Genomic DNA, 15,206 nt, shown 5'->3' on the forward strand with positions numbered 1-15,206 from the left:
GCTTTCAAGGCAGCTGGCTCACTTTTCTTCCCATATTCAGTTGCCGCATTACCTTTAAATGGCACACTAAAGTAGTGCCGCTCCACTTTTGGTTCCCACAGCATCACATCATTAGGCTGAAATGTGTACATTGCATGGCAGATGGACCCAGTTATCCGGAGCCTCCTGGATGTATGCCAAAGCGAATTATTTTGTGATTCGGTCTGCAAGCAAAGCTTGGCTGCCTCATACGTATTGAGCACAATATGAGCATTGTAAAAGTCCAAACATTTATACTCTAGCTGCTCCAATGAAAATTTTCTAACGATAACTGACGTCATGTCGAGGAAGATGCACGTGTGAAATTTTAAGGAATTCACTGCTGCTACTACACTCTCTGCAGTAGCTATGGCAGAAAACATGGGAATGTAGTGATCTAGAGATGGACTAAGCAGCAGGGGTTGGGATTGCAATGTCACTCGTCCTTGTGCGTGGAGAGCTAAAGCTGACGGAGGTTCAGCCTCGATGAAATCCTTTCTGATCACGTCAAGGGTGTCATCATCAACAGTAAATGGGTTTGTACGTTGTTTAACATGGCAGAGGTGCTTGACACAGCATGGCTGATACGGTTTCCTGTGGCGGGACATTTTCCCCCATTGTTGCTGTAATTCAGTAGATGACATCTGCTCGATGCTCTCTAATCCGTACCCCGCAGGGGGCACCGGCTTCAGTTGGTGTTTGGTGAGTGGCGCCACCACGGACCCCAGCCCCCAGTCCTAAGGTGTTAACCGTATCGTGCCGAGGGGATTTAAGGTGAAGGGTAGAAACCTTGAACGGTGGCGGTCGGGGTCTTGGTCAAGCCCCGGCCGATGGGTTTTCTTTAAACTCCGGGACCTTCCCACATGTATGAATGTGAAGTGTGGGTGACCATCTGGAACATTCGTTTACTTAAACCTTATATGGGTAAAAATTATATTCCTTCCTCGATCGCGGGCGGTAAGCGCCCGCGGACCGAAGTTTTCAAACAAGCGTTTGACGCCTTTCAAAATAAATACATTGTTGTAAGCAGTGTGAACTCAGAGACTGAAAAAAACACTCCACTCGGGAAAATGTCACCGTTCTTCATCGAAAAGGCGGTGGCATCTCTGTCAAAGAACGTGAAAGAAATCAAACGCCTTAGATCAGGTGACCTACTGCTGCAATGCACTTCTGAAGCCGACTGCGAGCGTATACTGAACAGACAGGAGATGCACGGGATCAAAATATCAGCAACCTTGCATAGGACCCTTAATACCTGCCGTGGTGTCGTGTCACTAGCGGAACTCATTGACGTTCCATCAGAAGAGATACTGGAAAATCTAAAAAGCCAAAAAGTGATTGATGTCAGGAAAATAAAAATCCGGAAAAACAACGAGTATATAACAACGCGCAACACAATCCTTACGTTCGACTGTCCGACTTTACCAGAAAGGCTAAAGGTAGGGTATCTGACTGCAGAGGTGCGTCCATATATCCCTAATCCACTCAGATGCTTCAAGTGTAACCGCTTTGGCCATCCTTCCGATGCTTGCAGAGGTTCTGCGTGCTGTGCCCGCTGCAGCAGGCAGGACCACGACTCTAAGGAGTGCAGAGGGCCGGATCACTGTGTCAACTGCGCAGGTGACCACCCTTCGTACTCTAGGTCTTGTCCAAAGTGGAAGTTTGAGAAAGAGGTGATGCACATCAAAGTCACACAGAAACTAAGTTATCCAGAAGCCAGGAGGAAGGCATCTCCGTTCTCGTTCCAGAAATCCTTTTCATCTGTTCTTAAAGAGAAACCAAGGATGATGTCATGTGCAACACAGACAGATAATACCATACAAAGTGAAGTAACATGTACAACTCTTTCTCAAACACCAACTCCTGTAGCAGTAACCACAGATTCGCAATCCTCTTCCGCGGCGTCATTTTCACAGACGCCGCCTTCGTCATCGCAAACTGTGGAGGCAAGCTCCATGGAATGCGATGACGACACGAGCTCGCAAGGCTCTTTTACGAGCGTGAGCTCACAAACAAAAAGGAAGCCTAAGAGCAGTATGTCGGGGAGCGGCTCACTCCCCGATATATCACCTAAGGAACTTGCGGCTGCTCGGAAGAAAACTCCTAGGCAGCCCATAATGCCCCCAAAGAAGAAATAATGAAATCTTCTTTACACAGTACACACTTTCCAATGACGAAGACGCCTCTTGTGCACACCTTTTTCATTTTCTATACTATGGCGATCCTTCAGTGGAATTGTCGAGGGCTTCTCACTAATCTTGATGATGTCAATGATCTTTCGGACAGGTATGATACACTCTGTTTTGCACTACAAGAGACTTATCTTAATCCACAACAGATACATACACTCCGGAGATGGAACCTGTTCCGAAACGATCGGGTTGATGCAACACGTACATCTGGAGGTGTTGCTATCCTTACACCAAAAACCCTCCCTACAAAGCACCTTCCACTGAAAACAGCACTTGAGGCAGTTGCCGTTCAAATATGTCTTCAGGGGGTCATAACTGTATGTTCCTTATACCTACCACCATCAGCTGTGGTAGGCCAAAACACACTGGAAACTTTAATTGACGAGCTCCCACCGCCTTTCCTCTTACTGGGAGATTTTAATGCCCATCACTGCTTATGGGGAAGCTCAAGAGTCGACAGGCGAGGAAAAATGTTGGAAAAGATATTACTTTCTAGAGCTATCTGTCTTCTTAACAAAGGAAGTCCCACTTATGTAAGTAGCGCTAGTCAATCTTTCTCCGCTATCGACCTCTCTTTGTGCAGCCCATCAGTGTTTCAAAGCATTAACTGGGCAGTGGACCAGAATCCTCGGGGTAGCGATCATTTTCCTGTAGTTCTGAAAGTGCATAATGTACCAACCACCCTAGATACACGTCCACGTCGGTGGAAACTGTCACAGGCTGATTGGAATCTCTTCAAGGAAGAAGCCAATCTCCTAACACCATCTTTCCAAGGGTTAAGTATAGAAGATGTCAATAATCTTATTACGGACACCATTATAAATGCTGCTCAACAGTCCATCCCACAAACATCCGGTCGCCTCCCTAAGCGCTCCAAGCCTTGGTGGACAAGCGACTGCGAGACTACACGCAAAGAACAAAATCGGGCGTGGGGTGTGTTTCGGAGGCACCCCACCACACCAAACTTAGTCGCATTCAGGAAGGCACGTGCAAAAGCACGCTGGACACGAAGACAGGCAAAAAAAGAATCTTGGAAAAGTTTTGTATCTTCTTTGAATTGTAACACTCCTTCAAAACTTATATGGGACAGGCTAAGGAAAATCAAAGGAGACTACACAAGTTTCTCTGTCCCATTACTGCAGGTAAATGGCGTAGTTTGTCAGAATTTGGAAGAGCAGGCCGATGCCCTTGGGGAACATATGCAACATGTATCCAGCTCAGCTCACTATAGCAGGGATTTTTTGAAAATAAAATCATCTGCTGAGAAACAGACTATTCCAAGTGAGGGCGGTGACAAGTACCCATACAATTCACTTTTTACAATGACTGAGCTACAAAGGGCTCTATCATCCAGTAAAGTTACAGCCCCAGGTCCTGATCGCATTACCTACTCCATGATCCAGCATTTATCATCCACATCCTTAGAATCCCTTCTTGATTTCTTTAATCTTGTCTGGCGAGAGGGTTGTCTTCCGTCTGGCTGGAAGGTGGCAACCGTTGTCCCATTGTTAAAACCTGGAAAAGACTGCACAAACCCCTCCAGTTATCGACCCATAGCACTCACAAGTTGCCTAGGGAAAACTTTTGAGCGCATGGTTAATGATCGCCTGATGTATTTCCTTGAGGAAAATAAATGCCTAGATAAATTCCAGAGCGGCTTCAGAGCTGCGTGCTCGACAACAGATCATCTGTTGCGGCTAGAGAGTGCCATCAGAGAAGCATTTGTCCGAAGGCAGCATTGTGTGTCCGTATTTTTCGACATTGAAAAGGCCTATGATACCGCCTGGAGGTATGGTATTCTGCAAGATCTGCACACTCTGGGAATAAGCGGCCGCATGTTTCGCTGTATTGCCAATTTCCTTCAAGGACGATTATTCCGGGTCCAGGTGGGATCGACACTTTCTCGCCCATTCATACAAGAGAACGGTGTACCTCAAGGATCCGTCCTAAGTGTAACTCTATTCATCGTAAAGATGAACTCTATAGCAAGTGTCATTCCTCCTTCAGTCAGGTATTCACTGTATGTAGATGACGTTCAGATTTCTTGTTCCTCTTCCAGCGTCGCTAGGTGCGAACGTCAACTCCAACTCACAATAAACAAGTTGGTCAAATGGTCGCACGGAAATGGTTTCAAGTTTTCTCCGGAAAAGACAGTATGCGTCTCTTTCTCTAGGGTACGGGGAGTGTTCCCCGAACCAACACTTAAAATGGGCAGCCACGACATTAACGTAAAGCCCGAGCATAAATTCCTTGGACTTATATTTGACCGGAAATTGACTTTTCTTCCTCACCTCAAACACCTCAAGGTAAAGGCCATTAAATCTCTAAATCTTCTAAAAGTGCTTTCTCACCGGTCCTGGGGAGCAGATCGTGACACACTCAAGAAGATCTACGTCTCCACAGTTCTATCCAAGTTGGATTATGGGTGTGCTGTGTATGGTTCAGCACGGCCATCTACACTCAAAATCCTCGATCCAATACACCACCAAGGACTGCGTTTAGTACTCGGAGCATTCAGAACTTCTCCGATACAAAGTCTATACATAGAAGCGAATCAGTGGTCTTTAGAGAGACGTAGGTTTTACCTCGCTGCTTCATATGCACTTAGAATCAGGGGTCACCCCGAGAACCCAGCATATCAATGTGTGAAAGATACACCATTCAGACAGCACTTCTTGAACAGACCTTCAGCCGTGCCTTCTTTTAGCGTTAGAATGTCACAAGCAGTCGAACACTATGGCTTTCCAGAATACAACTCTATGATTCTTGAGACAACTAAGAAAATCCCTCCATGGCAGTCCCCTCCAAAATGCAACGTATCCCTTTCCAGATACAACAAGCGTGATACTGCTAACAGTGTACTCCAGCAGGAATTTGAGGTGTTAAAGGATAGCTTTGGCAGCCATGTAGAGTTGTACACTGATGGCTCAAAGACCGTTTCTGGGGTATCGTGCGCTATGGTCACTGGCACAGTTACAAGGTCACATCGCTTGAAAGTCACGATGTCTGTTTTCACAGCGGAAGTGTATGCCATTATTTTAGCCCTCAACTATATTTTGCAAAATCATATCAAATCGTCAGTCATATACACAGATTCTTTGAGTTCCTTACAGACTATCTGTAGCATTCGTTGCACAAAAGACCCCATTGTTCATCGTGCAAGGAGCTTAGCAAACACTATAGCTAACAGGGCTTATCGGTTACTGTTCTGCTGGGTACCCAGCCATATAGGGATACCCGGAAACGAAAAGGCCGATCGAGCAGCTGCTGCTGCTGCCCTAACAAATGACATAACGCTCTTCGACATTCCATCAAAAGATCTCAGGTTATGTTTAAAAACCAGCATTAACAGACACTGGCAAAGCTCTTGGGACCAACAGACAAGCAACAAATTACACACTACAAAACCAAAGATAGGCCCTTCTCCGTCTGCATCAAATCGGCTGTACGAGGTGCTGTCCTGTCGGCTCCGCTTGGGACACACATATTTAACACATGGATATCTCTTACGGGAAGAAGACCCTCCTGAATGCAGTCACTGTGGGGAAGAGCTCTCAGTCCTTCATATCCTCATTGTATGCCCAGCATATCAGCATCTTCGTGAACGTCATTTTGTTTTATTCTACAGAAACTTCCTACCCCTCCACCCGGCGCTTTTGCTGGGCGATGAAAGTTTCGTACCCTTTGAAAAGATCTACATGTTTTTTAAAGATACCGGGTTTTTAAAGGATCTGTGATTTTAACTACTAACCCTGCACTTAACACTGTTTTAGTAAGCACAAATTTTACGTAGGTAAAACTTATAGTAGTATTTTGCGCATTATGGCCTGAGTAGCTAGTGCGCCAGAAAAACCCAAATCAAATCAAAATCTCTAATCCGTACCTGTGGACAGAGTAGGAAGTTTCAGCATAAGCTGCGTAGAAAAGAGTAAAGATTTTCTAAGGATTGTCTTCTACGGGGTGCTGAGATTTTGCAGTGAGAGTGACACTAAAACGGTGCTGGTTATTGGCATTTGTACAGAAAAATTTATTGGTGTGAGAATTTTTGGTGTGAGGTGGAGTGTTGCAAAATTTAATGTGTGTACAAGGAAGGCGTGGGGGAGTGTTGTAGTAAATTCCCTGCAAAAGGGGAGGCGCGATACTGTCGAATGTAATTTTCACATTAATTGACACGAGAAAATAGACATTTACTGCTATCAATTACGTACCTGTGCATGTACAGCAAAGTTGCGAAGACATGCTTACAGTGGCCCCAGTTTCCAGCCTTGCATTTGCAGTGCGCCTATGAAAACAATGACTCGTATCTTAAATTGCAAAACGAGCGATAGGACATTTACCTTTATGGTGCAAGAATCCTCGAGCCTAACTAACACTTCCGTGGGATCGCCGTTTGGATTGCTCGTTGTAAGGACGAGGCTGACGTACTTTTCGTATGTCGCTGATTTCTCAACGAGGCCGCATGCGAGGACATGCTTTGCTTCCAGCAGTCGTTCACCCTCAATTACACACCTTTTCCCCTCGTTTTTCGAACGTTTTTCGGTGTCACCTTGCGTCGTTGGACTGTCATCATCAGCATACAGCAGTATAGCTGCGAGGGAGAGCTTTCTACGTTGACTGTCCGCTCCATCCATCCCTCCGGCGCATACGACACTACAGCAGCAACCCCCGAGATGGCAGCCATATTGAATCCCGCGCAGCGACCCCTATGATCCGTGAAAGTTGCGAATTATGTGGGAAACTGTAATCCTCACATCCCTGAAGAACACGCATGCTAAATGGGGGAACAATGCTGGGCTTATTAAGGAACAGCTGCTTGAAGCGCGTGCCTCCAACGCAGGTAATAACTGGGTTATTGGGATAACCTCTTACCCTCAAAGAGTACGAAACAGATACGTAAAATCTCCTTCTTTCGAGTGACCATTCGTTGCTCTCAACATAGAGGCTTTCCACTGGCGACGTACGGAAAGCACCAGTTATCAAACGCAGTCCCTGATGATGTACTGGGTCTAAAATCTTCAGGACAGATTTCCGCGCAGACCCAAAAACAACACATCCATAGTCCATTCTAGACAGCACTGTGGACACATAGACCCTGTGCAGGGTGTCGCGATCTGCTCCCCAAGATTTGTGGGACAGCACCTTCAATAGCTTAAGTGACTTAATGCATTTTGTTTTAAGGCTCTTGATGTGGGGTAAGAAAGTGAGCTTGCTATCAAAGATGACCCCAAGAAACTTGTGTTCACCCCTAACAGCAAGGTCCTGTCCGTTCAGCTTAAGAGTAGGTGAAGGAAACAGCCTTCTGACCCTCGAGAAGTGAACACATACGGTTTTGTCATATGAGAACTTGAACCCATTCTCGAGGGACCATTTGGGAAGTTTATTTAAAGCTAGCTGCACCTGTCGCTCACATGTTGCTAGATTCGTGGAAGAGAAGGAAATCTGAATGTCATCCACGTACAATGAATAAGACATGGAAGGTGGGATTATGCTAGCTACTGAATTGATTTTCACGAGAAACAGAGTGACGCTAAGGACAGATCCCTGCGGCACCCCGTTTTCTTGGATGAAAGGACGGGATAGTATCATTCCAAGCCGTACTCGGAATGTCCTGCTTTGAAGGAAGTTTGTTATACACCTAAGAAGGCGCTCCCTGATTCCGAAGGAGTATAGATATTGTAGAATGTTATACCGCCAAGCGGTGTCATATGCCCTTTCAAGATCAAAAAGTACTGACAGGCAGTGTTGTCTTCGGACGAACGCTTCACGAATGATTGTTTCCACTCGAACGAGGTGGTCTGTTGTGGAACGTCCAACGCGAAAACCACACTGTAGTCCAGAAAGGCATTTATTTTCCTCTAGGAAATGGACGAGTCGAGCATTGACCATACGCACAACCGTTTTGCCAATGCAGCTCGTGAGAGCGATTGGTCGATAACTGGCCGGGCTTGAAGGTTCCTTTCCTGGTTTTAACAGAGGAATTATAGTTGAAATTTTCCACGCTGAGGGTAATGCACACTGGGTACAAACTTGGTTAAAAAATTTGAGTAAAACCTCTTTAGATGCATCAGACAGATGACTCAACATAGAATACATCACCCTGTCTGGGCCTGGTGAAGTTGCTTTTGTACACTTTAAGGAACGATGAAGCTCTATTTTTGTGAAAGGCTGATTATATATAAGATTGTCTCCAGAATGCATTGGAATTTTCCTCTTCTCTGCACTACTCTTTAATTTAAGGAACTCACTGGTGTAGTTGCAGGAAGAGGAAACGCTTTCAAAGTGCTCACCGAGAACGTTGGCTTGTTCCTATAGGCTTTCACATGGCTGACCATTCACTACTAAAAGAGGGGTAGCGCGGCTCATGTGTACACCTCTGATCTTATGAAGGCGATCCCAAATAAGTTTAGAAGGAGAATTGGAAGGCAGGGATGATAGGAAGCTCTGCCAAGAGGACCGCTTGGCTTGCTTGCGCGTCCACCTTGCTTTGGCTCTCGCCTTTTTAAAGAGAACAAGGTTTTCACTGGTGGGGTATCTTCGAAATGTACCCCACGCACGATTTTGAGATTTTCGTGTTTCTTCACACTCCTTGTTCCACCAGGGGTTTTGGTCGCTTAGGCAAGCGACCAGAAGTTTCAGGAATGCATTGTGTTGCTGCGTCAAGGATGACATTAGTTATGACATCGTTTGCTTCGTCAGTTGTCATCCTATCAACAGAGATTAAAGACAAGTCGCATTTCTCAGAAAAAGTCTTCCAGTCGGCTTGTTCCAGTTTCCATCTAGGGGGACACGTCAATATACCTACTTGAGGCAGATACTTCAATACCACTGGAAAATGATCACTTCCCATTGGATTTTCTTTTACGGACCACTCTAAAACTCCAAAAAGAGATGGACTACATAAAGACGGATCTAATACCGAGAAAGATTGTGTAGCAGAATGTACGTACGTAGGTGACCCTGTATTCAAAAGACAGATGGAAGATGATAGCAAGACTTTTTCTATCATCTTTCCCCGACAGTCGGTCCTTGTACTACCCCAGAGTGGGTTGTGCGCGTTAAAATCGCCTAAAAGAATGAACGGATTTTGAAGTTGGCTGCATAGATCTTCTATGTCGTTTTGCGTGATGGATGCTGTTGGCGGCAGATAAACGGAGCAGACAGTGATTACTCTGTCCAGGCACACCTGCACTGCTACAGCCTCCAACTGTGTGTTGAGGTTAACTGCCTTGGCTGGAATAGATGCTCGTATCGCCACACCTCCAGATGAACGATTCGTGTCATTTCGATCCTTTCGGAATATATTGTGTCTACGTAAAGGAGTTGGAGAGGTAGTATTCAAATAAGTTTCCTGTAGACAAAAGCATGCTGCATTATAGGTATCGAAAAGATGATTTACGTCATCTAAGTTAGAAAACAAACCACGACAATTCCATTGGAGGAAGTGGTTCATAGTCGCGCTTATTCCAAGAAGAAAGAAAACGAAGCGCAGCACTTGGTTATGCCGACTAAATAACACTTGTTTCATTTACGGGGTTGGACCTTTCGCGGGGGTGGCTTCTGTGGTTCACCTGTCTTTACTCCTCTTCCTCTGCCTTTTTCTCGTTTTTCTCTTGGATGCATTTCAGGGAGGCTTGATGATGACTTTTGCGACATTCTGTCGTCATCATCAACCTCCATGCTTTGAGTGCTTTTTTGGGTGGGGGTTGTCACGCCTCCATCCCAAATCGACTGCAGACCATCGGCTTTAGAAGGAGCCGTGACTGCTTCTTTTTGGCCAGTTGGACGGCTGACCTCCGTTGTAGCAGGAGACACCTGAGTGCCCCCAGCTTCCTGTTGGGGAGTGTGGGGTGGAGGCTCAATAACCTGTGAGCAGGTTTGAGTCTCCACGGATTTCCCCTGTGGTGCCACTCCCCTGCGCACCACTTCGGAGAAACTGCCTTTCATTTGAAATTCGTGTTGCGTTCTAGCCGCTTTATAGGAAATATTCTGCTCTGTTTTGATTGTGATTACTTCTTTTTCATCTTTCCAGCGCGGGCATGATCTTGAGTATACTGGATGGTTACCTTGGCAGTTAGCACAACGGTATTCATTGCTGCAAGACTCTCCTGTGTGGTCTTTGCCAGCGCACTTTGGGCATGTCAGATGTCCGCGACATGCAAGTGAGCTGTGCCCAAAACGCTGGCATTTGAAACAACGCCTCGGATTTGGCACGTAGGGTCTAACATTACAACTCAGGTAACCTGCCTTTATGTTAGTGGGTATCGTGTGCAGTTTGAAAGACAGAATAATGTGTTTGGTGGCAATTTCCTTGGCGTCCCTTCTGATCATGATTCGTTTTGCGGATATTACGCCTTGCTCACTCAAACCCTCTTGGATCTCAGCCTCTGTATATTCGATGAGCTCGTCCTCCGAGATCACGCCCTTCGTCGTGTTCAATGTACGATGTGTGGTAACAGTTACAGAAACATCCCCAATGCTTTTCAATGTTTGCAATGCAGTGCTTTGTTGTTGGTTCTGAACTTCAACCTGGATGTCCCCAGTGTTCAGTTTTTTTGCCTTATATGATTTACCTATGACTTTTTCCAGCTCCTTTGCCACGGCAAAAGGAGAGATTTTTGTCAGTGATTTTCCGCCTTCATTTGACTGAATGACAAGAAACTTGGGGAACCAGGGACCTGACGTATGGTCAAGAAAATTCTGCGTAAGCCTTTCGGTGCGGCTCCTTTTCAGGCGCCGATCAGTTTTGTTGGGGTTTTCGTTATCCATATATTTTGGTTTTCCATTCAGTGCAGTAGGTGTGTCGGCCACCACCGACCCCAACCAAGGGAACGTGCTCCGCACATTAACACATCCTTTTGCACTATACCCAAGTGCAGTATCAACGGAGATTGAAAGAACTGCCCAAGGTTGACCCTTGCCGCCAAAGAAGGTGAGTAAGGAAAGTACAGGAAGGAAGAGGAGATGAAAGGAGAAAGTAAGGAAATAGGAGATGGCGACTAGCTGAATAATCCTGGCCGGGCCTTCCAGGACCACTCGACTATGGGAAGCAGGGGCCAAAGCGGTGTGTTGCTTTCTCAGAGGGGCCCCAAGGGGTCCTAAACAACCTCCGGGTCCACTCAACCACCAGGATCATCCTTTCCCCAGACACGGGACAGCCACACACAGCTGTATGTGGGGGTCTCCCTCCTGCGGCGACCCAACCGTGAAAGCAGGAGGGGGCTACTGCGGCTGCTGCCGGGCGATGGGGGCGCCAAGTTCCCGACGCCGGGATCAGAAAATGAGTATCGGAGTGAGTTGGAACAGTAGGAATGACACGTGTAATAACTCAGAACAGCTGCGTTGAGACTCTTTATTGCACCTTCAGAACTACAGCCTGTTTTTTACGCGTGTCGTTCGTTACATTTTGCTTCCACAATGAAACAAAGCTATAAAAACTATGACGTGTTGCATACTTACATTACGCCTTACGACCTAGCTGGCAAAACCCAACGGAGGAAGTAATTGCTGACGAGTATATGTGCCATGTTGCTGTCACGTGTCTGCCTATGTTTACAAGGGTGTTTCAATTAGCCTGAGGAAAGGTTTAAGAACAATGGGGAATCATACGATGGTGAGACCAACGGGATGTGGTTGGCAGTCGTCATGCCCAACTTTGGATGTTTTGTATTGCTCCTAATTAGTTACTTAATTTCTGTTAGCCGTATAGCACTATCTATTTACTGTAGAGCCGATGAAGAATAGGAAGTTATACGAAGAAACTAGTAAAAAAAAGAAACAAGAGGAAAGGTGCAGCCATGGCGGGTGATCCCTGAAAAAACCAGTTTGCATTCACTGCTAATGGAAATAATTATGGAAAATACTGCACAAAACACAAAAAATCACCAAAAGACTGCGGAATTCCATCAAAGAACCACTGCCATAACTGCATAGAGTACCATCTGCAATACATACCTAAAAGTGAAAAATAAGAACAGGTGGAGCAATGCCAAATATAAAACAGAAGTTCGATGTACTCCAAAAGACATGTAGAACAACACAGAAAATTATATAGCCTTTAGACATACAAATACACACATTCACACACACAAAAAAGAAAAAGGTTTTCCCAAGTCCAGTATCATTGAGGCTCGTGCAGATGACGTCACGCACATCCTTTGAGCGCCTTTGAGCCACGTGACTCGGGAAAACATGGGGATGCGTCACAGGCGTCATACCGCGTGCCGAATGAGCCAACAGCGTGTTTTTTTTTTTTTTTTTTACAATATACCTTGGTAATTGCATGCACACTGCAACGACTCACGGCATGCCCTCCTGCAGTAACTCCGATGCGGCAATATGTTTTCTCGAGTGACGTGACCAAAAGCGACGTCACTGCACAAGACTCATTCTGTTTCATGTGCTACTTCTTCGTCTTCTTGGAATTGCTCGCCTTACAAATGGCACAACAGATGGGTGTGTCTTTGAACAGTGTCGTATAATGTTGTAAGGAATAATGGCACAGTTCACGAAATTAGGCCCTACCAGTTACATATAGATATATAAGGGTGGAAACGGTATGCATCACGCGTGTAACGTCATGATACAATAGACTTAAAGATCAAGCTTAACCAGCATGCCAACTTAAATTTTTGCGCATACGACCGAGCTGAGTCTGCTCTATAGTTCTTGAAGGGGTCAAGATGTTGAGCAGCTATCGGTTACTAATGTAAAATTTGAACTTACCGTTCCGTCGTTTCCATATCCCGTACAGCGTTTGCAAATCTCAGGGAGGACTCTCGACCGCCGTGTCGCTATGGGCCTGTTGCTCTGGGCCAGGCGGCGCAAGTGAGCAGCAACATCAGCGCCCCAAATCATGCAACACTCCCCAGTTTAGCAGACGACGCGGCACTTTCAAGTACACGGTTTCGAGTTGCCCGCGCTTTTCAAGAAGCACCGCTTTTTCTGTTGATTTCCTACAGGTTTTGTAGCTTCCTTGGCACCATACCGTTTGACACACCATGCAAAACCCGCTGATGGAACTCCTTACTGTTGGGATCCGCGGCCGTTTAGGCCCGAAATGGCGCTGTGCAAACTTCACTGCAACAGCCCTATAACAGCGTCGTCAGAGCAACATTCGCTTACAGTTCATTTAACGTAAGGAAGGAGGATTTCCTCACGTGATTAGTCAGTAAACAAGAAAAATTCTTTCCTTATTTCACTTGGCCCTCAGCGCAACTCCACGAAATCAGCCACTCGTTGTATTCTGAATGCAGACCGTGCGCCATTTTTATCAGACCAACCACATCTGCCATAGAGGCATCATCATTGGCTGCCTGGTTCGTGATGTTACCACCTCGGCACATCTAGCCGACGGGAGCGGAGATATCCAGGCGGTTCAGTCGCACTGAGACGTGTCGGAGAGAGTCTCTGCCATGGAGGAAGGAAGGAAAGGAGGCGCCCCAACGGCTCTTCAACAGGAGAGGGGAGCGTGGGGCAAGTGACGTGGGGATAGGAGGTGAGCTGTAGCTTCTTTGGAGCCACAGGAGGGTCACGTTACCTGAATAGCCCAATGAGGTCGCTTTGCACACGGCACTTTGGTGCGCTACATCCACACCTGTACAAGTATTCCGAAACTATGCGTTGGAGGCTCCCATAGAGATGTACGTAACCGAAACCGGAAGGCCAGCGGTGATGTCACTGGAGTGGCCCCCAATCTTGGCTTCACTTCTCGGAGCAGTAGGGCTCCCCATCTCTTTCTTTCCTACATGGTTTCTCGCGACTACCTATATTTCGCAACAATCCGTTTCAGGGTGCTCTGCTCTGCGAGTGCGGTGGTCGCCGTCCGCACCGGACGACACGCCGCACCAATAGTTTCATTCTCTGCAGCGACATGAGGAGCACTCTGCGAGCACGTGATATTTTTTTCTGTCTGTGATATGACAGTGTTGTGTATTGCGTATGGAAAGGGGTCTATTACGCGGCGGGAGGCGGGAGGGGGGGGGCAAAGAGCTCCCACAGAGGATGACACGTGCCCTACGACTCGTCGCGCATATTGTCCTACAGATTTGGACAAAAGTTGTACAGTGTGCGGTGCACAGTTTGGGACAAAATTTTCCTGAACACCTGAACACCGGAGTGTCGCATTCCTCCATTGCGGCTATACCCTAGCAGCAGACAGGTACGGGCACGCCTACTGAGAGACGGATAGAATAGCATATGTCACCCGTTTCTTACTCGGTCTCTTCCGTATATAGCTAGCAGGTTGACGCTCCCATGAAGAAAAAAGCTAGTGAAGTGTTCCGTAAAAGTTTGTCCCCAACTGTACATTTAGTTGCTTGTGCGCCATAAAATCGTCATCATCATCATCATCATCATCATCACCAAGCTGTACATGTGTCGCTCCCTTAAGGGGGAATCACTTCTTCAGAAATCTATGGGCGACTTTCGTTCGCATAAGACACGTGAACGCTCTCAACTATGATCTTAAGATTGGTGCTGGCGTGTTCTGCTATTTTTTTCCCCTGGTCAATGACGTAGTTTTTTAGAGGACAAGGTTGAGCCGTTGATTTTTAATAAATTAAAGTTTGGTGCGTCGCGAACACGTGCTGTCATCTCAGAGAGTGTCGCACACTAAAATATTTGCGAATTCGGGCTCAATACAAATCAACGGACAGTCCTGGAATTCTACAAAATGTGTCACTGCCGAGGGTAAAGCAAGGTCAACACGCTAGTAACTTCTGCTTTGACGATGTTTTACGCCGTTTCTGAGCGGTGTGGGAACAAACGTTCTCTATTGTATTGCGCAGAAGTGATCCCCCCTTAAAGCGGGACCAGCACCCAATGTTCCCTCGACGGCAAAGCGCCGAGTTCCGCAGTTCTGGCGTCAGCTCGGCCGAAAACAATCGAGCCGACCCGCGAACTGCGATTTCTGGAAAATTCCTTGCGCGGCGTCGGCGACGCTTCGCATTCGGAGCCCCAAGCTGCATTCTTTAGTGTCACAAGCAAGAACATATATCA

Source organism: Ornithodoros turicata, unplaced genomic scaffold (genome assembly GCF_037126465.1).
Source record: "Ornithodoros turicata isolate Travis unplaced genomic scaffold, ASM3712646v1 Chromosome25, whole genome shotgun sequence".
Taxonomy (NCBI): Eukaryota; Metazoa; Arthropoda; class Arachnida; order Ixodida; family Argasidae; genus Ornithodoros; species Ornithodoros turicata.